The sequence below is a fragment of the Oncorhynchus gorbuscha genome, linkage group LG02 (assembly GCF_021184085.1).
Source record: "Oncorhynchus gorbuscha isolate QuinsamMale2020 ecotype Even-year linkage group LG02, OgorEven_v1.0, whole genome shotgun sequence".
NCBI lineage: Eukaryota > Metazoa > Chordata > Actinopteri > Salmoniformes > Salmonidae > Oncorhynchus > Oncorhynchus gorbuscha.
The window spans coordinates 40955556-40983455 of NC_060174.1; the positions used below are offsets into that span (position 1 = coordinate 40955556).

Genomic DNA, 27900 nt, shown 5'->3' on the forward strand with positions numbered 1-27900 from the left:
AGGTGGTGCTTTTTTTTTCGAGAAATTTAACAACTAGGGAAGAATTGTTCACTTCTCTCACTTCTCTCAAACCCCGGACTGGTCTATTTCGCAAGCGTTCCCGGAAGTCTCGTGATGTTGCGCCTCTGGGTTTAGAAACTCTGTGATCTAACGATGACGTAGGGCTGGGGCGTGTGGATTTACTTCCTGGGATTTGTAGCTTGTAAATGCAGCGTTCAAATATCCGATGTACGAATTCGTTGAACGTGGCACGTGATTAACTTACAACCAGTTAGCGAGTCGGGAATATCAGAGTTTCTTAGTTCCAACTAGCACTTGAACGCGGCACGATTCCTGGCCAAGTGGACGATGTCAGTTTCTCGTATAAAGGAATTTATGACATTTTTAGAATTTTACAACATGCTTTAAATATAATAGTTTGTTCGAATAGAGCAGTATGCATGTCACGGAATTGTGTTGAATGCCCTAACGTTACATAGGGGGGGAAAGCGTGTTGGAAGTCCTAGCTAGCTAGTTAACGTTACTCGGACGGAGGCTAGCTGAAACGACCACCATGAGAGGCAACGACAAGACGTGGAAAGTTTACTCCGAACCAAAGATAACAGAGGGGTGACAATATTGCAGTACCACGATACACCGGGGGACTTGGTGTCTGGGTATGTCACACGAGTAACTCCACAGAGTTCCGAGCCACGCCTCGAGAGGAGAGAGAGCTGTCAACCAGGCAGTTGAGACATGATTTGGTTCTTTCATCCGACAGAATGGTACAAGTCATAGCCAACGTGTGTTGTTTTGTTCTTTGAGCAAAGAGGTTGGAGTTGGAGGTATCCCGATGTGGGTAGTGCCTTGGCGGGCTGGGAGGGAACGAATTAATGAGAGGCATAGGGTAGCATAAGAGCGCATTCTCTTCCAGTGTCTGACAGCGCTGTCAATACTTCACTTCACAATTTGGAGCTAGGACTCGGGAGTTCGGCGAACATTGGTGCTCAAGCTACACATGACCAGCCAGCTGTCTGATGTTATGTTTTATTTGATGAAATTAAACCAGATCTACGAAGCTTGCTTATTGAAGTGCAGGTCCTCAAAGAGATAACTCGTGGTAAGATCTTGGCATAATATATATTTTGTTTGTTTCTAAAGTAAGACATTTACTTGCCTTCAACATAGTCGATTGTGTGTTTTTATTTGTTCCTTCATTTTTTTTCTTCCCCTATATAAATGCCTAAATCACTTTTGTATGATTTGTTTTGCATAAATATCGTTATTACTTATTACTATGTTATTGGCATTTTGAGTAGCATACGTCATTGATAATAAGATCAGGAGTTACAGTGAGCCGACATAATATGACTGGTCTGAAGATAAGTATCAAAGAAACAAATGAAAAGCTTATAGGAGAGTCAGTTTATGTTCTAAAAATGAACTTTCTGTGACCCAGCTAATCCATCCTCGGGCTATTGTATATCTGATGTTTCATGCCCATAGGAATCTCAGCAGGGTAAAACGAAGGTCTTACATTACTGTAGAATGCAAAACAACGTGAAGTGTGGTGGAGTTGTACTGTACATATGCAGAGTTTTCCAATAGGATTTACACTGCATGACACGATTTGCACTTTTTAAAGTAGATATTTTGGTTACTTATCAGGTCCAACGTCTTAGCCTTTTAGGAGGCTACATTCAGGAGCGGTTGTTTTGTTTACCTGTGAACTTCTCTGACTGGCTAACTCTGGCTGTAACTTTTAGTTTAGTTTCGTTTATTTTATTTTTACAGGGACAGTGCACATTAATCAACGTTTCAGTAAAAGTGCCGGTTTTAGCCAGCCGGCTAATTTTCAACTGCAGTCCCTGGGCAGGTTATTAAAAACAATTACAATATAGACAATATCACCATAGACATAGCAACATAGGACAAGCAATACATAGCATACAGACAGAGCAACATAGGACAAGCAAGACGTAGCATACAGACATAGCAACATAGAACAAAAAGCAGCAAGACAAAATTCATAAAAGCAACAAAGTGTTTCCACACCTCACAAGCTACAGACAACAGACAACATGGAAAGCGGCAACACACAGCTAGGGACCATGTTCACAAATCTGATTGACCTTTAGCCATGTCTTCAAGCATTTTGTGTAAGTGTGATATGTGGTGCAGTTATGTGTGTCTGATGGCAGTGTATTCCAGACATGGGAAGCTCTCACAGAGAATGCAGATTTACTAAAGGTGCTTTTCCTTAGGGGAACTATACAGTCACCTCTCATGGCAGACCTTGTGGATCTGCTGCCATATGTCTGGGTTTTCTGTTTAACAAAAATATTGAGTGGAGGGGGAGCCAGGCCATTAAGGATCTTGAATACAAGACATGTGTCGGTGTATTGCACAAGATTTTCCCAACTCAAGAGCTCATGTTTTCTAAGGATGTGACAATGATGATGGCTATTGGGCTTCCTATCAAGCACTTTGAGAGCCTGTTTGTAGACAGACTGAATAGGTTTTAATGTTGTACAGCAAGCTTGGGCCCAACTAGTCAAGCAGTATGTTAAGTGGGGGAGTATCATAGATTTGAAGTAGAGTTTTGCTACCTCTGTAGTCAAACAATTTCGTATAAATCGGAAATTAGCTAGATTGAATTTAGTTATTTGAATTACGTTTTTCACATGCTTTTTAAAAGAGAGGTTGGAATCAAGTATGATGCCAAGGTACTTAAAATCAGATACCACCTGGAGCTTCTCCCCTGACACACGACTCACTGAGCCACTTTGTAACCTGGACCATTACAGTAGTGAGTTCTTGTGCAGCTTGTTGTTTGCTCTTTGCATGCACATATATCACTGTATCATCTGCAACTCATCTGTTGAACATATTGACCGGATGGTATTCTAGAGTGACCTGAATCCTATTGAAATGACACTCACTTGGGAATGGCCTTTATTTAGGTGACACAGATCTGCAGGGAGGACCTTGATGTTTTGTTCATTGGGTCTAAGGAGGTATAGAGTCACTGTCAGGGTGATATAATGGTAATGCTGACATACAACCCTCCTGAGGATTCCATTGACTCAGGTTGTATCAGTGGATTAATGCACCATGCAGTACTATGGGCTGGTGCTTGTCAGTGGCTGGCAGCATTCACCCACTCTCTTTGTGTTTTCCTTAGTAGAGCCAGTCAGGAGCTGAGTCAGACTGAAAATGAAGGGGAAATTCAGCAACTTTTCAAGGACAAATAAAGTTAACTTCCAAAAATGTTCTTTTGTGAGTTTAAAACAAAAAACTATAAGTGCACTTTCATTGTCCTTCAATAGTTGCTGCATTCCTCCTTAAGTATGCTCCTCTGTACAAAGTGAGCTGAGCTCAGAGAGAGAGGAGACAGTGATACCTAGCCACGGCAGCCTCTGACTCACCTTTACACAGCAGATCCACACACTGAAGATGAGAACCGAGGTCACTGCCTGCCATGTGGAGGCCTCCAGTGTGTGTGTGTGTGTGTGTGTGTGTGTGTGTGTGTGTGTGTGTGTGTGTGTGTGTGTGTGTGTGTGTGTGTGTGTGTGTGTGTGTGTGTGTGTGTGTCTCCCACTGCTGTGATGATTATTGTTCCACTCCCTGAGCATTGTGTGTCTCTAGAGAGGATGTGGTGTGGTGGTATGCTCTGTTTCACTCCTCTGCGGTTCAGTAGAAACTCCTGGAATATAAGCCTTTCTAAGAATGAGTCGGCCAGAGCTAGGACACAGGGCTCAAAACTGCAACCAAAACACTTGCATTTGCGACCCTTTGACTTGGCAGTGCTACACTCTTAAAAAAAAAAGTTTATTGGTCTCTAGGGTGGCGTATAAATTGTTTTAGCTGGTCACACTAGGTTTTGGCTAACAATTAGCTTATTTTTTATTGAGATTTATTCAAACAGCAATGGGTATGTAGACCAGGTATTCAATAAGTTTGGTGATGAGCAATTGACAGATGATAGGTCCTCTGAGTTATCTTTTCTATGGAAATATAAACAAAAACAACCCTGTTTATTATTCTTTCACAATTCTCTGTCAATTGTGATGCGCAATTCAGTCATCATGCGCTGTTTGAATTAACATTTCTAAAGGCTTTCCCCAAAAAACCTTCCTCATCAAATGTTGACTGCAAAGCAGGCCTACCTAGCTGAATGATATCATGATGATTTGTACCAATTGCAGGGGCATTTGTTTTGCAAACTATGTCATAAAATGTAGCCTACACTTCACATTGTACAGTAAAAAAACACCGCCAGCGAAATGCAACACAATGATCTCTTGATAGGTGTGCAATTGAAGTAAAGGGCAAGTACACCCTCCATTTGGGGGAGGGGGTTGTTCCCAGACCTCAAAAGTGGACTCCTGATGTGATTTAAGCATTGTTGTGCTCCCCCCTAAAAGTGTGATTTTGAGAGTGAAAACCTGGGGGGGTAAAAGAACTCAGAAACCTGGAAAATATAATTTACCAAAACACAACCTGATTTTATAGGGCCCTGGGTCAATGACGTGAAGTGTCCATTTTGGTGTCCGAAGCATATTTACAGTATTATAGTCCGAAGCATATTTACAGTATTCTAAAAATACATTATAAGATCTAACTTTCCCCTATTTATAGGCATAAGAGTATTCATTGTGAATAATGGGAATTCAGAGAGCTATAGAGCTCAGAAGTAGCAAAATGCCATTAGGATTAACTGTCCACAACTAAAATCAATATGCATAGATTTTTTTGTAAACAACCATAAAAATCCAATAAACTCCTCTGGCATAATTGTGAGGGTATCTGTATTGATAAATACAAAATAATGTTGAGGATCCTAAAATGTATTTCATTTTTATGCTTTAAAATACTTTAGTCCATACATTGGGATTTCATTAAATGTCATTCAGTATAACAGACATTCAGGAGGCATTTCAGACGATTCTTTGCGATAGTCACATGACAGGATATTGCATCAGAAAGAAGATTCAGAAGACCTCCACACAGTGCAGAAAGGTCAGTAAGTCTCTCGTAAAATGTTGATTATTTCACCTTTTTGGTCACTGGTACACTATAATGTCCTGTCATACGATACAACTCTTTAAAAAATATATATTTTAAGATGTCATATTAGATGTGAAATTACTTTAAAAAGCTGTAGATCAAGGTCATAGTTTTTTCATAGTTGGATGGGCCTGTAGAATAAGTTCAATCAATCAAATGTATTTATAAAGCCCTTTTTACATCAGCTGATGTCACCCAGCCTAAAACCCGAAACAGCAAACATTGCAGGTGTAGAAGCACAGTGACTGGGAAAAACTCCCTAGAAAGGCCAGAACCAAGGAAGAAACCTAGAGAGGAACCAGGCTATGAGGGGTGGCCAGTCCTCTTCTGGCTGTGCTGGGTAGAGATTATACAAGAACATGGCCAAGATGTTCAAATGTTCAGAGATGACCAGCAGGGTCAAATAATAGTTCAAGCTGTTTTTTGTCATACGGAGTGTCAATTATGTCATTCATTACTTCGCATGACACATGTATATAGTTTTTGTTTTTTAGGACTATTCTTAAGATTTATGGGAATGTAGTGTATGTTTTATTGATGACATTTACAGTTGAAGTCGGAAGTTTACATACACCATAGCCAAATACATTTAAACTCAGTTTTTCACAATTCCTGACATTTAATCCTAGTAAAAATCCTCTGTCTTAGGTCAGTTAGTGTCACCACTTTATTTTAAGAATGTGAAATGTCAGAAGAATAGTAGAGAGAATTATTTATTTCAGCTTTTATTTCTTCATCACATTCTCAGTGGGTCAGATGTTTACATACACTCAATTAGTATTTTTTAGTAGGGCCTTTAAATTGTTTAACTTGGGTCAAATGTTTCGGGTAGCCTTCCACAAGCTTCCCACAATAAGTTGGATGAATTTTGGCCCATACCTCCTGACAGAGCTGGTGTAACTGAGTCAGGTTTGTAGGCCTCCTTGCTCGCACACGCTTTTTCATTTCTGCCCACAAATGTTCTATAGGATTGAGGTCAGGGCTTTGTGATGGCCACTCCAATACCTTGACTTTATTGTCCTTAAGCCATTTTGCCACAACTTTGGAAGTATGCTTGCGGTCATTGTCCATTTGGAAGACCCATTTTCGACCATGATTTAACTTCCTGACTGGTGTCTTGAGATGTTGCTTCAATATATCCACATAATTGTCCTGTCTCATGATGCCATCTATTTTGTGAAGTGCACCAGTCCCTCCTGCAGCAAAGAACCCCCACAACATGATCCTGCCACCACTGTGCTTCACGGTTGGGATGGTGTTCTTCGCCTCGCAAGCATCCCCCTTTTTCCTCCAAACATAACGATGGTCATTATGGCCAAACGGTTCAATTTCTGTTTCATCAGACCAGAGGACATTTCTCCACCAACTATGATCTTTGTCCCCATGTGCAATTGCAAACTGTAGTCTGGCGTTTTTATGGCGGTTTTGGAGCAGTGGCTTCTTCCTTGCCGAGCGGCCTTTCAGGTTATGATGATATAGGACTTGTTTTACTGTGGATATAGATACTTTTGTTCCGGTTTCCTCCGGCATCTTCACAAGATCCTTTACTGTTATTCTGGGATTGATTTGCACTTCTCACAAGTATTTTCATCTCTTGGAGACAGAACGCGTCTCCTTCCTGAGCGGTATGACAGCTACATGGTCCCATGGTGTTTATACTTGCATACTATTGTTTGTACAGATGAACGTGGTACCTTCAGGCGTTTGGAAATTGCTCCCAAGGATGAACCAGACTTGTGGAGGTATACATTTTTTTGAGGTTTTGGCTGATTTCTTTTGATTTTCCCATGATGTCATGCAAAGAGGCACTGAGTTTGAAGGTAGGCCTTGAAATACATCCACAGGTACACCTCCAATTGACTCATATTATGTCAATTAGCCTATCAGAATCTTCTAAAGTCATGATATTTTCTGGAATTTTCCAAGCTGTTTAAAGGCACAGTCAAATTAGTATATGTTCTGTTCTACTTAGTGTATGTTCTGTAACTTCTGACCCACTGGAATTGTGATACAGTGAATAAGGGAAATAATATGTCTATAAACAATTGGAAAAAAGTACTTGTCATGCACAAAGAAGATGTCGTAACCGACTAGCCAAAACTATAGTTTGTTAACAAGAAATTTGTGGAGTGGTTGAAAAACTAGTTTTAATGACTCCAACCTAAGTGTATGTAAACTTCCGACTTCAACTGTGTATGTATTTTTATGTGTTAAGGAATATTTTGTCTATCTATTACATTGTGAAAAACAAACGTAATGACAACATTATCATAGTTATTTGTTTTTTGTGAAGTCACATATTCAAGTCATAAGAACTTAATATAAGGTTTTATTAGTGTTTTATCAGTACAGTTTTGATATTGAGGGAATATATGTACTTATAGATAGGTGCTTCTATCCATCAAAGAGAGAGTTGCATGTTTAGGGCCCGGAAGAACTCAGATCCTCTTGTTAGGGAAGAGTGGCATCTGAGCAGGAAGCCTTGTTATTATAGTGGTCATGCAGTGACAAGTGCAGTTCAGTAACCAGCAAACCTGAATTAAGACTAAGTTCAATTAGGTTCACACTCATTTGAATAAGGCTAGATCTTTTAGGTAATCAATACAATGTATGGGTGTCAGACTAAGCTGTTGGCTATTACGCAAAGGTTGTTTACAATAGCGTTTAGGAAATATTCATGTATTGTAAGTAATTTTGACTATAGCCTGCAGTATATCTCTGTAATTATATTTGTCTTGTGTTTAGCTACCGCACATGTAAGGAGGATGGGCACATAGACCATCACCCAGGTAGGGAGATGACGACCTCTGCAGCTGAAAAGAGAAGGGATAAACAGAGGGAAAACCAGAGGAGTCAGAGGCAAATGCATGCTGTGATAAACCTCACTCCAGTGTCCATGGATGGTGACCATCTTGAGGAGCACCCTGAGCAATCTACAAACTCAACAGCAGCACCCACCTCAACCCTCAACTCCACAGCAGAGCCAACCACCTTAACATTACCCACCTGAGATGCCACCAACATAGCAGGGACAACCACTTGCTTCATCAACCCCAGAGAGAAGTGATGTAGAGAATATATCCAGTTAGGTAAAGAAAAAGCACAGTTGAAGCAACAAATGATCAGACTAGAAATACACCTTGCACTGTCAAAACGAAAATGAGAAAGAAACAAGCAAATAGGGAGAAAGAAACTGGTTGCAGAGAAGAAGGCAAAGGTCACTAAATTATCGTGTAGGGATTTTTTTTTTCACCTTTATTTAACCAGGTAGGCAAGTTGAGAACAAGTTCTCATTTACAATTGCGACCTGGCCAAGATAAAGCAAAGCAGTTCGACAGATACAATGACACAGAGTTACACATGGAGTAAAACAAACATACAGTCAATAATACAGTATAAACAAGTCTATATACAATGTGAGCAAATCAGGTGAGAAGGGAAGTAAAGGCAAAAAAGGCCATGGTGGCAAAGTAAATACAATATAGCAAGTAAAACACTGGAATGGTAGTTTTTCAATGGAAGAATGTGCAAAGTAGATATAAAAATAATGGGGTGCAAAGGAGCAAAATAAATAAATAAATTAAATACAGTTGGGAAAGAGGTAGTTGTTTGGGCTAAATTATAGGTGGGCTATGTACAGGTGCAGTAATCTGTAAGATGCTCTGACAGTTGGTGCTTAAAGCTAGTGAGGGAGATAAGTGTTTCCAGTTTCAGAGATTTTTGTAGTTCGTTCCAGTCATTGGCAGCAGAGAACTGGAAGGAGAGGCGGCCAAAGAAAGAATTGGTTTTGGGGGTGACTAGAGAGATATACCTGCTGGAGCGTATGCTACAGGTGGGAGATGCTATGGTGACCAGCGAGCTGAGATAAGGGGGGACTTTACCTAGCAGGGTCTTGTAGATGACATGGAGCCAGTGGGTTTGGCGACGAGTATGAAGCGAGGGCCAGCCAACGAGAGCGTACAGGTCGCAATGGTGGGTAGTATATGGGGCTTTGGTGACAAAACGGATTGCACTGTGATAGACTGCATCCAATTTGTTGAGTAGGGTATTGGAGGCTATTTTGTAAATGACATCGCCAAAGTCGAGGATTGGTAGGATGGTCAGTTTTACAAGGGTATGTTTGGCAGCATGAGTAAAGGATGCTTTGTTGCGAAATAGGAAGCCAATTCTAGATTTAACTTTGGATTGGAGATGTTTGATATGGGTCTGGAAGGAGATTTTACAGTCTAACCAGACACCTAAGTATTTGTAGTTGTCCACGTATTCTAAGTCAGTGCCGTCCAGAGTAGTGATGTTGGACAGGCGGGTAGGTGCAGGTAGCGATCGGTTGAAGAGCATGCATTTAGTTTTACTTGTATTTAAGAGCAATTGGAGGCCACGGAAGGAGAGTTGTATGGCATTGAAGCTTGCCTGGAGGGTTGTTAACACAGTGTCCAAAGAAGGGCCGGAAGTATACAGAATGGTGTCCTCTGCGTAGAGGTGGATCAGGGACTCACCAGCAGCAAGAGCGACCTCATTGATGTATACAGAGAAGAGAGTCGGTCCAAGAATTGAACCCTGTGGCACCCCCATAGAGACTTCCAGAGGTCCGGACAGCAGACCCTCCGATTTGACACACTGAACTCTATCAGAGAAGTAGTTGGTGAACCAGGCGAGGCAATCATTTGAGAAACCAAGGCTGTCGAGTCTGCCGATGAGGATGTGGTGGTTGACAGAATCGAAAGCCTTGGCCAGATCAATGAATACGGCTGCACAGTAATGTTTCTTATCGATGGCGGTTAAGATATCATTTAGGACCTTGAGCGTGGCTGAGGTGCACCCATGACCAGCTCTGAAACCAGATTGCATAGCAGAGAAGGTATGGTGAGATTCGAAATGGTCGGTAATCTGTTTGTTGACTTGGCTTTCGAAGACCTTAGAAAGGCATGGTAGGATAGATATAGGTCTGTAGCAGTTTGGGTCAAGAGTGTCCCCCCCTTTGAAGAGGGGGATGACCACAGCTGCTTTCCAATCTTTGGGAATCTCAGACGACACGAAAGAGAGGTTGAACAGGCTAGTAATAGCCAATTTCGGCAGATAATTTTAGAAAGAAAGGGTCCAGATTGTCTAGCCCGGCTGATTTGTAGGGGTCCAGATTTTTCAGCTCTTTCAGAACATCAGCTGAATGGATTTGGGAGAAGGAGAAATGGGGAAGGCTTGGGCGAGTTGCTGTTGGGGGTGCAGTGCTGTTGATCGGGGTAGGAGTAGCCAGGTGGAAAGCATGGCCAGCCGTAGAAAAATGCTTATTGAAATTCTCAATTATGGTGGATTTATCAGTGGTGACAGTGTTTCCTATCTTCAGTGCAGTGGGCAGCTGGGAGGAGGTGTTCTTATTCTCCATGGACTTTACAGTGTCCCAGAACTTTTTTGAGTTAGTGTTGCAGGAAGCAAATTTCTGCTTGAAAAAGCTAGCCTTGGCTTTTCTAACTGCCTATGTATAACGGTTTCTAGCTTCCCTGAATAGCTGCATATCACGGGGGCTGTTCGATGCTAATGCAGAACGCCATAGGATGTTTTTGTGTTGGTTAAGGGCAGTCAGGTCTGGGGAGAACCAAGGGCTATCTGTTCCTGGTTCTAAATTTCTTGAATGGGGCATGTTTATTTAAGATGGTTAGGAAGGCATTTAAAAAAAATATCCAGGCATCCTCTACTGATGGGATGAGACAAGGATATCCCTATCAGCCAAACCTTCCCTAACCCGGATGACGCTAGGCCAATTGTGCATCGCCCCACGGACCTCCCGGTCACGGCCGGCTGCGACAGAGCCCGGGCGTGAACCCAGAGTCTCTGGTGGCACAGCTGGCTCCCTTAACCACTGCGCCACCCAGGAGGCACTAAGTGCCAAAATCTTAAAGAAAACATTGGTGACAATGAAGTAGTTGTTCACATGGACTTCTCAGAAAACTATGCATGTTAATTGCATACTAGTGTGTTGTACACGTTTCAGGGGTGCCAGTCATATGCTACATTATCAGATAGCGTCCGCCACGATGAAAGAGCCATGTGAGCACACCGTGAGCCTATTTTGAAGGAAGTGAAGGGGCAAAATCCCTCTAACTATTCTTCACTTCATGTGTGGCTATCCTGTCACACAGTACAGGAGCAAAAATGATATTTGACCTATTCACCATTTCTTTTGGGATTCAAAGAAGTAACATGGAACTTCTCAGAGAAGGGATACGGTAAAGGTGCTCCTGATGAAGTCGGTGGAGCAGGCAAACGTACGTAGTGCTGATAACATGGTGAAAATGGGAGCAGGTATCCAGACCCCAAACGATCTATACAGCAAACTACAGGAAAACACAAGCTCAAGCGTAAAGTACTTTTGGATATCTGAAGTTGACGTGTGTAGATATGACGATGCAGTGCAGAGTCAGTTGCAAGTGGTTAAAGACACCATGAAAATACATCAGATTGCCTCAGATTACCTTTTCCAAGCTTGGAAGGGATGAGAGAACAAAGCCTATGGGTTGAAACTACGAACCCATAGGCTTTGCTCTCTCGTCCCTTCCAGGCTTGAAAAATGAGCCTGTCATAGCAGATGTAAGCAATGTCCCCACGCGCTCTGGCAGCTTTCATGGCTGGGATAATTTCTTTCCTTTAATGACACACTGCTTCAGGATATTTCTCATTGAGGAAGATATACGTTCTTCTCAAGTTCGTGGCTCTTTCCAGAACAGCTACCTTGTCCTTGAACATCAGGAACTTTACCACTATCGGCATGGGCCGGTTTTCCAGTCTTTCCTTCTTAATGCGTTTGAGCTAATCAGGTGTGATATGACATAGGGGTGGTATACAGAAGATAGAGGTATTTTGTGAAATACCAAGTCCATATTATGGCAAGAACAGCTCAAATAAGCAAAGCGAAACAACAGTCCATCATTACTTTAACCTGTTTGGGATAGGGGGCAGCATTTTCACTTTTGGATGAATAGCATGCCCAGAGTGAACTGCCTCCTACTCAGTCCCAGACGCTAATATATGCATATTATTATTAGTATTGGATAGAAAACTCTCTTAAGTTTCTAAAACTGTTTGAATGATGTCTGTAAGTATAACAGAACTCATATGGCAGGTGAAAACCTGAGAAAAATCCAACCAGGAAGTGGGAAATCTGAGGTTTGTAGTTTTTCAAAGCTTGGCCTACAGTGTCTATGGGGTCAAGTTGCACTTCCTAAGGCTTCCACTAGATGTCAACTGTCTTTAGAAACTTGTTTCAGGCTTCTACTATAAAGGAGGGGGGAATGGGAGCTGAATGAGTCAGTGGTCTGGCAGAGTGTCTCAGACTCGTGACTCGCGTTCCCGACAGAGTTTGCTCTCGTTCCAGTGCTTTTCTACAGACAATGGAATTCTCTGGTTGGAACATTATTGAAGTTTTTTTGTTAACAACATCCTAAAGATTGATTCCATACATTGTTTGACATGTTTCTTCGACCTGTAACGGAACTTTGAGTATTTGTCTGGACGTAGTGCTCGCGCCTCATGAAGATGGATTACTGGGCTGAACACGCTAACAACAAGTGGATATTTGGACATATATGGTGGACTTTATGGAACAAATCAGCCATTTATTGTCGAACTGGGATTCCTGTGAGTGCATTCTGATGAAGATCATCAAAGGTAAGTGAATATTTATAATATTCTGTTGACTCCAACATGGTGGATATTTCTTTGGCTGGAATGGGCTCTGAGCGCCGTACTCAGATTATGCTTTTTCCGTAAAAAAAGAAAAGAAATCTGACACAACGGTTGCATTAAGGAGAAGTCTATCTTTAATTCTGTGAATAACACTTGTATCTTTTATCAATGTTTATTATTAGTGTTTCTGGGATTTGATGTGGCTATCTGCAACATCACTGGATGTTTTGGAATCAAAACATTACTGCACGTAACGCTGCAATGTAAACTGAGATTTTTGGATATAAATTTGCACATTATCGAACAAAACATACATATATTGTGTGACATGATGTCATATGAGTGTCATCTGATGAAGATCATCAAAGGTTAGTGATTCATTTTATCTATATTTCTGCTTTTTGTGACTCTTATCTTTGGCTGGGAAAATGGCTGTGTGTTTTTTTGACTTGGCTCTGATCTAACATAATCATATGTTGTGCTTTCGCTATAAAGCCTTTTTGAAATCGGACACGATGGGTAGATTAACAAGAAGTGTATCTTTCATTTGCTGTATGTGTGAAAGTTACATATTTCTAAAAAAATATTTTTGAATTCCGCACGCTGCATTCTCAGAGGAATGTTGTCGAGGCGCTATAAATGTTATTAAGACACGAAGGTCAGTTAATCCATAAAATGTCAAGAACTTTGAAAGTTTCTTCAAGTGCAGTCGCAAAAACCATCAAGCACTATGATGAAACTGGCTCTCTCGAGGACTGCCATAGGAAAGGAAGACCCAGAGTTACCTCTGCTGCAGAGGATAAGTTCATTAGAGTTAATCTTCACTTCAGATTGCAGCCCAAATAAATGCTTCACAGAGTTCATGTAACAGACACATCTCACCATCAACTGTTCAGGGGAGACCGTGTGAATCAGGCCTTCATGGTTGAATTACTGCAAAGAAACCACTACTAAAAGACACCAATTAGAAGAGACTTGCTTGGGTGAAGAAGCATGAGCAATGTACTTTAGACTGGTGGGAATCTGCCCTTTGGTCTGATGAGTCCAAATTTGAGAGTTTTGGTTCCAACCACCGGGTCTTTGTGAGATGCAGAGTAGGTGAACGGATTATCTCTGTATGTGTGGTTTCCACCGTGAAGCATGGAGGTGGTGGTGTGGAGTGCTTTGCTGGTGACACTGTCAGTGATTTATTTAGAATTCACGGCACACTTAACCAGCATGTCTACCACAGCATTCTGCAGCAATACACCATCCCATCTGGTTTGCGCTTAGTGGTATTATCATTTGTTTTTCAACAGGACAATTACTCAAAACACAGCTCCAGGCTGTGTAAGGGCTATTCGATCAAGAAGGAGAGTGATGGATTGCTGCATCAGATGACCTAGCTTCCAATCACCCGACCTTAACCCAATTGAGAAGTTTTAGGACGAGTTTGACCACAGAGAAAAAAAGCAGCCAAGACATGCTCAGCATATGTGGGAACTCCTTCCAGACTGTTGGATAAGTATTCCTCATTAAGCTGGTTGAGAGAATGCCAAGCGTGTTCAAAACTGTCATCAAGGCAAAGGGTGGCTACTTTGAAGAATCTCATATATTTTGATTTGGTTAACACAATTTTTAGTTACTACATGATTCCATGTGTGTTATTCCATAGTTTTGATGTCAGAACAATGTAGAAAATAGTCAAAATAAAGAAAAACCCTTGAAGGGATAGGTGTGTCCAAACCTTTGACTGGTACTGTGTGGAAGGCCAGCATCCGGGAGTCTCCTCTTCACTGTTGACATTGAGACTGGTGTTTTGTGGGTACCATTTAATGAAGCTGCCAGTTGAGGACTTGTGAGGCATCTGTTTCTCAAACTAGACACTCTAATGTACTTCTGGCTCAGTTGTGCACCGGGGCCTCCCACTCCTCTTTATATTCTGGTTAAAGCCAGTTTGCGCTGTTCTGTGAAGGAAGTAGTACACAGGCAATTTCCCGCATGGAATAGAATCCATTTCTCAGAACAAGAATACACTGATGAGTTTCAGCAGAAAGTTATATGTTTCTGGCCATTTTGAACCTGTAATAGAACCCACAAATTCTGATGCTCCAGATACTCAACTAGTCTAAAGGACAGTTTAATTGCTTATTTAATCAGAACAACAGTTTTGTGCTGTGCTAACATAATTGCAAAAGGGTTTTCTAATGATCAATTAGCCTTTTAAAATTATAAACTTGAATTAGCTAACACAACATGCCATTGGAACACAGGAGTAATGGTTACTGATAATGGGCCTCTGAACCCCTATGTAGCTATTCCATTAAAAATCAGCTGTTTCCAGCTACAATAGTCATTTACAACATTAACAATGTCTACACCGTATTTCTGATCAATTTTATTTTAAATGAACAAAATAAATGTGTGTGTGTGTGTGTACATACAGTTGAAGTTTGGAAGTTTACAAACACCTCAGCCAAATACATTTAAACTCATTTTTCACAATTCCTGACATTTAATCCTAGTAAAAATTCCCAGTCAGTTAGATCAGTTAGGATCACCACTTTTTATTTTAAGAATGGGAAATGTCAGAATAATAGAGATGTATTTATTTAAGCTTTTATTTCTTTCATCACATTCCCAGTGGGTCAGTAGTTTACATATACTAATTAAGTGTTTGGTAGCATTGCCTTTCAATTGTTTTGGGTAGCCTTCCACAGGCTTCCCACAATAAGCTTCTAAAGCCATGACATTTTCTGGAATTTTCCAAGCTGTTTAAAGGCACAGTCAACTTAGTGTATGTAAGCATCTGACCCACTGGAATTGTGATACAGTGAAATAACCTGTCGATTTTCGCATTTATCATCGAAGGACTGAGCGTTACTCCGAGGCCTGTACTCTGGAGTGGGAACGAGGTGGCGGGTCCGTCATGGTCTGGGGGCGGTGTGTCACAGCATCTTTGGACTGAGCTTGTTGTCATTGCAGGCAATCTCAACACTGTGCTTTACAGGGAAGACATCCTCCTCCCTCATGTGGTACCCTTCCTGCAGGCTCATCCTGACATGACCGTCCAGCATGACAATGCCACCAAATCAAAGTTTATTTGTCACGTGTGCCGAATACAACCTTACAGTGAAATGCTTACTTACAGGCTCTAACCAATAGTGCAAACAATGTATTAGGTGAACAATAGGTACAGTGGGGCAAAAAAGTATTTAGTCAGCCACCAATTGTGCAAGTTCTCCCACTTAAAAAGATGAGAGAGGCCTGTAATTTTCATCATAGGTACACTCCAACTATGACAGACAAAATGAGGGGGAAAATCCAGAAAATCACATTGTAGGATTTTTAATGAATTTATTTGCAAATTATGGTGGAAAATAAGCATTTGGTCAATAACAAAAGTAAATAACACCATAATTTGCAAATAAATTCATAAAAAATCCTATAATGTGATTTTCTGGATTTTTTTTCTCTCATTTTCCCATTTCTCTCAAAGGTGAAAACTTTTTTTTGTCTGTCATAGTTGAAGTGTACCTATGATGAAAATTACAGGCCTCTCATCTTTTGAAGTTGGAGAACTTGCACAATTGGTGGCTGGCTAAATACTTTTTTGCCCCACTGTATAGTTAAGTCACTATGCATATATGATAAACAGAGAGTAGCAGTAGCGTAAACGAGTGGTTGGGGAGGCATACAATGCAAATAGTCCGGGTAGCCATTTGATTACCTGTTCAGGAGTCTTATGGCTTGGGGGTAAAAACTGTTGAGAAGCCTTTTTGTCCGAGACTTGGCTCTCCGGTACCGCTTGCCATGCGATAGTAGAGAGAACAGTCTATGTGACTAGGGTGTTTGACAATTTTTAGGGCCTTCCTCTGACACCGCCTGGTGTAGAGGTCCTGGATGGCAGGCAGCTTAGTCCCAGTGATGTACTGGGCCGTACGCACTTCCTTCCCTCTGTAGTGCCTTGTGGTCGGAAGCCGAGCAATGCCGTACCAGGCAGTACCAGGCAGTGATGCAACCAGTCAGGATGCTCTCGATATTGCAGCTGTAGAACCTTTTGAGGATCTCAGGATTTCAGGATTTCCTGCAAGACCGGAATGTCAGTGTTCTGCCATGGCCAGCGAAGAGCCCGGATCTCAATCCCATTGAGCACGTCTGGGACCTGTTGCATCGGAGGGTGAGGGCTAGGGCCATTTCTCCCCAGAAATGTCCGGGAACTTGCAGGTGCCTTGTTGGAAGAGTGGGGTAACATCTCACAGCAATAACTGGCAAATCTGGTGCAGTCCACTAGGAGGAGATGCACTGCAGTAGTTAATGCAGCTGGTGGCCACACCAGATACTGACTGTTACTTTTTATTTTGACCCCCCCCTTTGTTCAGGGACACATTATTCCATTTCTGTTAGTCACATGTCTGTAACTTGTTCAGTTTGTCTCAGTTGTTGAATCGTATGTTCATACAAATATTTACACATGTTGAGTTTGCTGAAAATAAACGCAGTTGACAGTGAGAAGATGTTTATTTTTTTGCTGAGTTTATATACACACCACACTAATGAAGGTAGAAATAACTTTAATTATCTTATTTGACACATTTTTCTTCTCATTTTTAAATCCTTGCTAGTCATTGACCCGCCCTACAACTGTAGAGTGACTGTTCAAAATCACTAACATTAACACCCTTTTTGTAAATATGATCGTGTCCAGTCAAAATGTCATTATTTGTGTATGGAGGGTATAGACTATAGGCTACTTGCTCAATCAGAAATGTAAACATAACATTTAAATGATGTACGCATCATCTGCTTTCCCAGGCCAGTATTCTTTTCAATCTGGCCAGTAGTTTGAAGTTGGTACTAGCCAGGTGTGCCATTTACCTGAATGTCAAGCCCTGCAAGGGCATGCTAATTTTCAAGATTGCTAGTCATTATTAGCCTGGTTCTGAATGGAATGCAAACACATTATGGACACAGTTCAGGTCATTATCACTGCGCAGTGGTATAACATTGGTGTAACCAAATCATGTGCTCGTGCCATCAACTGAAAAAGTTGGTGTCACCAGTGGAAAACGTTAGTCTAGAGCTCTGTGGATGGGTGTTGACACGCACTTGGTGGGTGTTTAGGTTCTTGAGAGCACTTTGTCGCTGCTTGTCTTCATCTTTATCAGGAGGAACTGTTTCAAACTGCCAATTCATGCTCTTCAACAGCAGATAGGTGGAAAACGTTAGTCTAGAGCTCTGTGGATGGGTGTTGACACGCACTTGGTGGGTGTTTAGGTTCTTGAGAGCACTTTGTCGCTGCTTGTCTTCATCTTTATCAGGAGGAACTGTTTCAAACTGCCAATTCATGCTCTTCAACAGCAGATAGGTTCATCCTGGATCACTTTGTCAGTTTTCCTGTATCATTTTACAAGATCTACCTACCTGCTTTGTATAGACCAATACTGATCAATCCTTGGCACTCTCCAGTCTGATAATGCAGAGAGAAAGACTAGTTGGTGTCGTTTAAAGCTGCTGATACGCAGACTTACCGCCAGTTATAGCTGCCACCCAACTACTTTTTGATCACATTAAAACAGTAATGAATCACACACACCGTGTGGTAATCACTGTGCTGAACTCCTCCACTTCTCAGTAGTGTAGTGCTGCTGAATCCCACATCGACCCATAGCTCCCAAGGCTCGCCATTAGCTTTGAGGCATGGATAGGTTTAAACAATGTAATTACTGTATTTCACCTTGCCTGGGTTTTGCCATATTGATGCTAACACCTATCCATTTCTTTCAGATCTACAACAGCGCCAAAAGGGTGGATACTATAGTCAAACTAGGGAGTTCTCCTTTCAAATTGGTAGTGGTGCGTATACAGGGACCAGAGAGCGCTTTAGGAGTGACTGGAACTCAAGTCAGCTGGAAAAAGAGAGGGATAGGGTCATTCAATGCTACTATATTGAAAGAGAGTTCTGAAGGAGATATCAGCTTCACTAAGTCTTTGAGTGAAACAGCATCACCCAACTCCAGTATCAGTTTGTTACAGAAGGTAAACAGTATGCTGCTGCATGTGTAAGTACAGCAGTCCATTTTTTTTGCATAATTGCCAGTTAACTGTAGCTTTAATATTCACCCAGATAATACACTGAATGGCAATGTTTTATTTGTGTGGTATAGATTTGTATCATTGTTTAGTGTCCAGTTAGCCCAAGAATGGACTCTTAAGGAGTGTAGGCGAGCCTACTCCTTTAACGTCCAAGGACCTTATAGGTTATGTTCAGAGGGAAACTGGCTCTGGCACACAAAACAACCAATTATTCTATCTAATTGTGAATCGTATTGTGGAAACATAAAGTGACTTTCATATCACATCAAAATAATTTCACAAATGCAAAACAAACACTTTCTATACTCTGGTTTAACCAGTTTTAACAGTTGTAGCCGGCAGTGTTTTTCAGTTGCAAAAATGTTCTGGTGTCGTTCTTCGTCTACATTTGACATTTTAGTAATTTAGTAGACGCTCTTATCCTGAGCGACTTACAGACATGTGTTCGAAGGCGCTATCTAGCTAATTAGAAGAGGTGGTCATCGTAACATGGAAATATGACAGTCTAATTTTAAACTGTGTTTTGAGTAATTTAACCTTTTTTTGTTTGAAAATGATCTCATTGATATGAAAGTTAAAAGGTGCAATATGCAGAAATCCCGCCCCCATTTCCTGGTTGCTAAAATTCTAATAGTTCGCCTAATTTCATTTTATGTGACAAAACAAGCAATGTATAGTTTAGAGCAGGGTTTCCCAAACTTGGTTCTGGGCCCCCCAACTCATCATCAAGCTTTGATTATTTAAATCAACTGTGTAGTGCTAGGGCAAAAAACAAAACGTGCATCCAGGGGGGCCCCAGAACCGAGTTTGGGAGAGAATCAATGTGCCATCGAAACCGCTGTGAAATATCTTTTCAATTACCAAAAATATTGTATTTTCGGCTGTTTGAAGCTGATGTACAAAACAGAATGTTAAAGATGCAAAAACAAAACTTAAGAATGGGAAGCACTTTTGAATCTGTAAAAGTTCACTTCCCTTTGCACGTCACCTGTAAGAAGTCTGATTAGGACTTTAATGAGGAATCTCACCTATATTATCTTTCTGGCAGGCTTCTCGAAGAAGACAGATCTCATCCATGTCACAAGTGATGCAACTTCAGAGAAATATTTGTAGTGGTGCCAGGTCTCACCCACCAGATTGATTACATGGCAGAGATAGGTTACATGGACACTGTTGGGCATCACTCCTTTCAGAACCTCCTTTTATGCCTTCAGCCAGTAAGAGGCACTATCTGTAACCACTGCCCAGGCATCATTCAGGTTCAGATCGTTGCTGTAGAGGGAGGCTAGTACAGCTTGGGAAAACGTTGAGAAGTTGCGTCTATCCATGAAAATGATATCCACCAGAAAGTACTGGTTTAACACGTGCAATGAAAAATAAGGAACAATTTTAATTGTTTTAACCTAAAATAATATTGTGACAAAATAAGTGTTATTTAAATTGAAAGTATAAACACAATATAGATACTGTGATAGTTAGCTAGATGGAGGCAGACAGCTGCTGACATTATGCATCGCTATATTTCACCACGATAACTTGTTTAGAATATCACAATTTGCATCTGGACAATTCACATTGCAGAATGTAAATGTAGGCTATTGCAACATTATATTAATAGGCTGTTAAATTAACTCACCAATAACGATGTTTAGAGCGCTGCAATCCCTTGCATCTGTTGTGTCATCAATAACCACCGCAAACTTCTTCCCACGGATCTTCTGTAGAACGGCAGTCATATGTTGATTGAACACACGGGGCAGGTAAGTTTGACGGAGGCTCCTCTCATTTTCGGGTAACGCTCTTCCCTGATTGCAATGCTTCACTAGAAACAGCCGTAGCTTTCTTAGCTTTTCTAAGGGGATGTCAGACTCGGCGCACACAGCCACAAAGTCCTGAATAAATGATCGTATTGAATCTGCTGATGCGCTTGCAATAGTAATTGTCGTTTGAAGATGTATGATCTGGCTAACACAGTGCTTTTCCATGTTCTTCACATGGGCTTTAGACTTTAAGTGGTTGTCACACGTAATTTTACGTGTCCAATCAATAGTATGTTGACAGAATTTGCAAAACAGCTTATTGCCTGACTCATAATAACAACTGGGTATTGCTCTACATTTAGGGGTTAGGGTCGAATGATTCGTTTTTGAAAACTAATTGGCGCCTCTTCGACATGTTTCTCAAAGTGACAGCCAAGTTGTGAGGTGACGTAAGGGTTCCACCCACGACCCACCCCAATTGAAAACAGAATTATTTCTCTAGGCCTACTCGTCTGTAATTTTACAATTATGAAATAATTTATCCAAATTATGGAAAATTCTGCAATATTCCACGTTTTACAGTTGATTCCATTTTTTATTACCAGATTCTGTCCGCATGATGGATATCATAGGGCCCTACATAATGGGATCTTAATTAAGCCAGGAACCACCACTCAGGAAACACACCTGTGTGGAAGCACCTGCTTTCAATATACTTTTTATCCCTCATTTACTCAAGTGTTTCCAGTATTTTGACAGTTACCTGTATCTAAATCAATTACATTTTATAACAGTTTCAGCAAACACTGATGGTGATAATGATCAGCAATGACATTTCATTTTCCTGCTTGCCTCACTCTTCTCAGTCCAGTGATGAGCACTAAGATGGTCCTCTCTCATTTGGACAGTTTGAGGTTCAGTCTAGAGTTAGGATGTCTTATGGTAGGACTGTTTTAAACAGATCTTTTGTTCATTTTTTATTTAAACTTTATTTAACTAGGCAAGTCAGTTAAGAACAAATTCTCATTTACAATGACGGCCTAGGAACACTGGGTTAATTGCCTTTTTCAGGGGCAGAATGACAGATTTTTACCTTGTCAGCTCAGGGATTCAATCGAACAACCTTTCGGTTACTGGCCCAACACTCTACCTGGCTACAATACCCACTGTAGTGTGTGTAGATCGCAAGCCGATAGTAAGTCAATAGGGCTAAATGACTAGCTACTACTGTTATCTAGCCAGATAAGAATTGTTAGCTTGCTAGCTACCCACAAAGAATTTGCATCTACCTTGCATAACATTCGTTTTAAGTCATTTTTGCCTGTTAAACTATCTGGTTAGCTAGATTACTACGATTCACATATAGCTAGATGATAGTTATGAAGAAAAAATGTTTACTTTGTGTATATCTTGTTTTGTCTCCGTTGCCAGTGTCCTAGTTGGAAGAAGGTTCACTGAAGGAAAGGTGCAGCGTGAAGTAATACAGTAGGGGTGTGCGAGTGCTTCTCAAATGTCATGTTTTATGCATTCTCCACACTCATCCTCACACGAACCTTCTTAAGGGAACTTCCTCTGAGAGTGTGGAGCACGGTAGTATGCATATTGAGAAATGCAGATTGTCTCAAATTCCCAGTGTCGTTGAGACCAACCACTCAGACAACCAGTAGAGTAAGTTCAAATGTAATTTTAGTCAACATTCTGGCTTGTAAAGATTGTTTCTAAATTTCCAAATAGGATCATGTCAGACGGTACCTAGCTAGCGTTCGCATGAGCTATTACCGGCTGATCTAATAGGCTAAACCACAGTAGGGCTGGGCGACATATCGCCAATACCGGTATACCGGTTTGGGTCTATTTTGTGGCCTCCAGTATATTCTAATGCCTTGATTCCATCTGAAATACACAGTGAAATGATTGAATACTTTATCGATTTTCTAACATTTGTTGTGGTATTGTGTAGAAAGGCAATTTAAATGACAAACTGTAAAATTAATGTATTGTTAGTTGTTTTGGATATCATCTAAGTCTATATGATCGACTATTTTGAAAGTAAGAGAACATTAAAACTTTAACATTTAACCTGTCCTCTCGAGATTCAAATCTTATTTACAGTTTTAGTGCACAATATGCATTGCCAAAGATGTTTGTTCTTCAAATTATGTATTTTATTAAACAGAAAAATGAAGTATATAAATAGCCCACATGTAACGGTTTTCTTCCTGGAAAGGAGAGGAGGACCAAAATGCAGCGTTGTTATTTATAAACATCTTTAATTAATGAAAGATGAAAACGTGAACACTATACAAAATAAAAAAACGTGGAAAAACCGAAACAGTCCTAACTGGTGCAAAACACAGAGAGAGGAACAATCACCCACAACATACCTAAAGAATATGGCTGCCTAAATATGGTTCCCAATCAGAGACCACGATAAACACCTGCCTCTGATTGAGAACCACTCCAGGCAACCGTAGACTTACCTAGAACACTCAACTGAACACAACCCCATAGACTACAAAACCCTTAGACAAAACAAGACACATAATTCACCCATGTCACACCCTGGCCTAACCAACATAATCAAGAAAACACAGAATACTAAGGCCAGGGCGTGACACCACATTTAAAAAGATATTTAGAAAATACATGAAATTGAATTAATAAAAGGGTTATATCAGTTTTAAGTATTATATTGTTCAGATTTTACATTGCCTACATTAATTTAAAATGAGGAAGGGCCCTATAAAATCTGTTTTCTCAGTTTTGTTTTTCCAGGTTTTAGTCCCCCCCATTTGTTTTCAGGATCTCGCCCTCAAAGTCACACTTTTTAAATAGAAAAACAACACAATTGGATGTTATAAGTCCATACCAATGCTTAAACCACATCAGGAGACCAGTTTTGAGGTCTGGGTTATTTCGATTTTTGGGTGAAGTTACCCTTTAATTCAAGTTTGCATCTAGCAAAAGGCTGTTGTTTAGTATTATTTTTGTTGTGCACACGTAATGTAGAATTTGTGAAAACAAATAGGCCTACCGACTGGATTGATTCAAATAATAATGATATCATTGCATGATATTATTGGTAAGCATAGTGGCCAAGACAAACATATTTTCCCGTATTCACTCATATCGTTAAATCATAGTTTGTTTCTAGGTTCATTCAGTAGTTTTTACCAGATATAGAATCCTGTTGAAAAATAATCTTAAAAGTGCCATCTATATTTGTGATACTGTTGTTGCGTCCTGTTGTCATGGCTTTTTGATTTATCAGCGAGTGTCAAAACACTGGTTTTAGATGTCTAAATTCATAATCATTATGCTGAAATAAGTCCTAATATTTTGAGGACCAATACAGAACATTTGCTCCCTACACACAAGCGTCACACTTGTGTTCAGATTACTTGTATTTTGCTAAATTAGTACCTTAAACTGCACACGCACCAATATTTACCAAGCGGTCACTCAAGACTGGAATTGATTTGCTTATTCTACTGTAATCAATAGTATGCGCAAATTAATCACTCACATCAATATTGTATTGAAATCAATGGAACTGGGATAACAACTGCGGCGACATGTACCGTTTGCGCTCTTCTAACAGACAAACCCCAAATGAACTTGGGTATGCTGCATATAGTGTATTCAGACCCTTTTTCCACATTTTGTGACGTTACGGCCTTATTCTAAAATGTATTAAATAAATACAAATCCTCATCAATGTACACACAATAACCCCTAATGACAAAGCGAAAAAACTAGTTTTTTGAAATTTTTGCACATGTATTAAATTACAATATGTATTCAGACCCTTTGCTATGAGACTCGAAATTGTACTCCGGTGCATCCTGTTTCCATTGATCATCCTTGTAGTCCACAGGTGGTAAATTCAATTGATTGGACATGATTTGGAAAGGCACACACCTGTCTATATAAGGTCCCACATTTGACAGTGCATGTCAGAGCAAAATCAAACCATGAGGTCAAAGGAATTGTCTGTCTGGAGTGGCCAAAAGGCACCTAAAGGACTCTCAGACCATGAGAAACAAGATTCACTGGTCTGATGAAATCTAGATTGAACTCTTTGGCCTGAATGCCAAGCGTCACATCTGGAGGAAACCTGGCACTATCCCTACAGTGAAGCATGATGGTGGCAGCATCATGCTGTGGAGATGTTGTTCAACGACTGGGACAGGCAGACTAGTCAGAATCGAGGGAAAGATGAAGCAAAGCAAAGTATTGAGAGATCCTTGAGGAAAACCTGCTCCACTGTGCTCAGGACCTCAGACTTGGGTGAAGGTTCACCTTCCAACAGGACAACAACCCTAAGCAGACAAGACAGCACAGGAGTGGCTTTGGGTCAAGTCTCTGAATGTCCTTGAGTGGCCCAGCCAGAGCCTGGACTTGAACCCGATCAAACATCTCTGGAGAGACCTGAAATAGCTGTGATGCTCCCCATCAAACCTGACAGAGCTTGAGAGGATCTGCAGAGAAGAATGGGAGAAAGTCCCATAGCGTCATACCCAAGACTCGAGGCTGTAATCGCTGCCAAATGTGCTTCAACAAAGTACTGAGTAAACGGTCTGAATACTTATGTAAATGTATTATTTTAGTTTTTTTTTAATACATTTGCAAAATGTCAATAAATCTGTTTTTGCTTTGTCATTATGGGGTATTGTGTATAGATTGAGGGAAATAACAATTTAATCAATTTTAGAATAAGACTGCAACATAATAAAATGTGGAAAAAGTCAAGGGGTCTGAATACTTTCCAAATGCACTCTATATCTGTTGATAGATGACAACCTGTCATAGCCATTTATCAACATATCTCTCTGAGATTTCTTTCCGGTAGATGGCCAATACGGAAAAGGAAGCAACACTTTTTTTGACTAAATAATTTAAACAAATCACTACCTCAAATCTGTTTCTAAGTAGTGACAGGGGTTGGTTTTCATTAGAATGATAGTTTAACCCTCAAATCAATGTGAACCCAAAGAGGAGCGCCCACATTTTTTCTTTTTGCCATGTGGTTTGAAAAGGACAGTCCCACTACGGACTGCCACGTATGACAAACACGGGTACTAACTCAAAGATATTGATCTGTTTTAAGCAAATTATTTCATGAGATTGTAATAACTATACACTTTAATACTAACATCAAGAATCTGAGGTAAAAAGGATGTGTATTTCCTGTAATTCTTGTGTGGTGAAAATGTTAGTCTGTGTAATGTAGTAACACGTTCTGTCCAGCATAGGGAACTTTGCGTAAACTAACTTACTTTTGGTTATGTAGTGTATTTCATTATGTGGACACCTGCTTGCCGAACATCTCATTCCAATATCATGGGCATTAATATGGAGTTGGTCCCCCCCCCCTTTGCTGCTATAACAGCCTCCTGGCATCTGCCAAATTCGTCCGTCGCACTGCCAGATGGTGAAGCGTGATTCATCACTGCAGAGAACGCGTTTACACTGCTCCAGACTCTTGGCTGCTCGGCCATGGAAACCTCTTTCATGAAGCTTCCGACTAACAGTTCTTGTGCTGACATTGCTTCCAGAAGCTGTTTGGAACTTGGTGGTGAGTGTTGCAACCAAGGACAGACGTATTTTACACACTACAAGCTTCAGCACTCTGCGGTCCCTACCACTTTGCAGCTGAGCCGTTGTTGCGCCTGGACGTTCGGGCCATTCTACTGCCAATGTTTGTCTATGGAGATTGCATAGCTGCGTGCTTTATTCACCGGTCAGCAACTGGTGTGGCTGAAATAGCCGAATCCACTAATTTGAAGGGGAGTCCACATACTTTTGTATATAGTGTATTGGACCAGAATGAGGCTCTCCACTACCTATTGCTGCAGTGATGATTCACCATTTTCATCAGATGTTTTCATTATTCATCTTCAGATAAACGCCTAAAAGCCTACATCTACCAGTAGCCTATGCAAATTAGGGAGCCTAATGAACTCACCGATACGATTCGGTAGACTACACTGATTGATAAGACGAGTCACTCACTTTAGCGTCACTGTCTGGCAAGCCCCAACATCCGAGGAAAGGAAACCTAGAAAATCCTTTGGTTTACTTGTCCCAATGCAATACCATGGACATATAACCACATAGCCTGTGGCACATAGGCTATGTGAAACGGGCTAAACAAAATGAGTGTGCCAGAAAACAATAATTAGGCGAAGTGGATTTCAACTCATCGTTACCACTTACATTACATGGGATGTGCAAATTAACAAGCATCATGTTTTTTCCTTCCTCCGTGTAAAGAAATTTGACACAGACATACTGTGTTTACCTGTCATCACTCGCAGTGTGAGTGACAGGTGCCTATCATTAGATTGCTAGAAGATGCGTATCGTTCATTCTAGAAGGAAAGGGCTCGTCGGGCTGGCGAACTTAAGCTTTTAAATTAAAAGTAGTCTAGTTAATATGAAGTGGCTAGCTGAAAATTAGTCTGTAGGAAAACACTGGATGTGATGTTCTCCCACTCAGTCCTATCCTCTGCCTCTGTTGTCTAAGATAGATAGATCCTCCTAATTAAAGATAAGGAACGTTGTGTCCTAGATGTTTTATGGAATGTTTTTTGACAGATTCAGATTTTAATGGTCACCGCGAGACTGGGATATCAATAACTATGTTTTACCACCTTATGCCTGATCATGTTAAATTGCCTTCAGCTTATTGAATAATGGGTGGTCGAGTCAGCGCAGAGCAGACATTGACATCTAAGACTGTAGGGCATTTCCATCAAAAGGACCCATGACTAAAAACTATTTAGTCAGCCACCAATTGTGCAAGTTCTCCCATTTAAAAAGATGAGAGGCCTGTAATTTGCATCATAGGTACACTTCAACTATGACAGACAAAATGAGAAAAAAATCCAGAAAAACACATTGTAGGATTTTTATGTTTTCAAATTATGGTGGAAAATAAGTCAATCAAAAGTTTATATCAATACTTTGTTATATACCCCTTGTTGGCAATGACAGAGGTCAAACGTTTTCTGTAAGTCTTCACAAGGTTTTCATACACTGTTGCTGGTATTTTGGCCCATTCCTCCATGCAGATCTCCTCCAGAGCAGTGATGTTTTGGGGCTGTTGCTGGGCAACAGGGACTTTCAACTCCCTCCAAAGATTTTCTATGGGGTTGAGATCTGGAGACTGGCTATGCCACTCCAGGACCTTGAAATGCTTCTTACGAAGCCACTCATTCGTTGCCCAGGCGGTGTGTTTGGGATCATTGTCATGCTGACCCAGCCACGTTTCATCTTCAATGTCCTTGCTGATGGAAGGAGGTTTTCACTCAAAATCTCACGATACATGGCCCCAT

General features: G+C 40.8%; 1 protein-coding gene across 3 annotated transcripts in view; it reads left to right on the top strand.

The window, feature by feature from the left end:
- Positions 1-250: 250 nt before the first annotated feature.
- Positions 251-27900, top strand: part of LOC124002179 (furin-like) — a 188652-nt gene continuing 161002 nt past the window's right edge. The window contains exons 1-2 of one of the 3 annotated variants that reach the window (XM_046309524.1): positions 251-1099; positions 7795-8138. The gene's annotated coding sequence lies outside the window, so the exon portion shown is untranslated. The remainder of the gene's footprint in view (positions 1100-7794; positions 8139-27900) is intronic. The other 2 variants (XM_046309517.1, XM_046309532.1) reach the window with 2 other exon arrangements.